Source organism: Penaeus monodon, chromosome 33, assembly GCF_015228065.2.
Source record: "Penaeus monodon isolate SGIC_2016 chromosome 33, NSTDA_Pmon_1, whole genome shotgun sequence".
Classification (NCBI taxonomy): Eukaryota; Metazoa; Arthropoda; class Malacostraca; order Decapoda; family Penaeidae; genus Penaeus; species Penaeus monodon.
Genome location: NC_051418.1, coordinates 24,386,460 through 24,386,810, shown reverse-complemented (window position 1 = coordinate 24,386,810; position 351 = coordinate 24,386,460). Strand labels below are relative to the sequence as shown.

General features: G+C 30.5%; 1 protein-coding gene across 1 annotated transcript in view; it reads right to left on the bottom strand.

The window, feature by feature from the left end:
* Positions 1-351, bottom strand: part of LOC119594179 (restin homolog) — a gene marked incomplete at its 3' end in the record, with an annotated part of 178,844 nt that overhangs the window by 91,423 nt on the left and 87,070 nt on the right.

The window sequence follows — 351 nt, the reverse complement described above, 5'->3', positions numbered from 1 at the left end:
TTATAAATAGATATATCCAAAGATAATCTACGTTTTAAGACGAAGAATTTGCGCCTTACTTGCAAAGAAAGGTCATGAATGCATAAGAAATAAACGCAAACAAATTCGGTAAAAAATAAAAAAAATCGTTTCTCTCTTCCTTTGATTTCCTATTCCCTTTGCCCCTTAACGCTCTCAGATATTTATAATTCATGTTTATTCATTCTTTCTGCTTGTGCTTTTCTCCTCTTCTCCTTTTTTCCTTATCTGTTTTGCATTTTACCTCACTTCTCTTTTCGTCTTTATAAGTTACCATCTGTGTTTTCGACCTTCGTATCATTTTCTTTTAAATTTACATATAATTTAGTATCA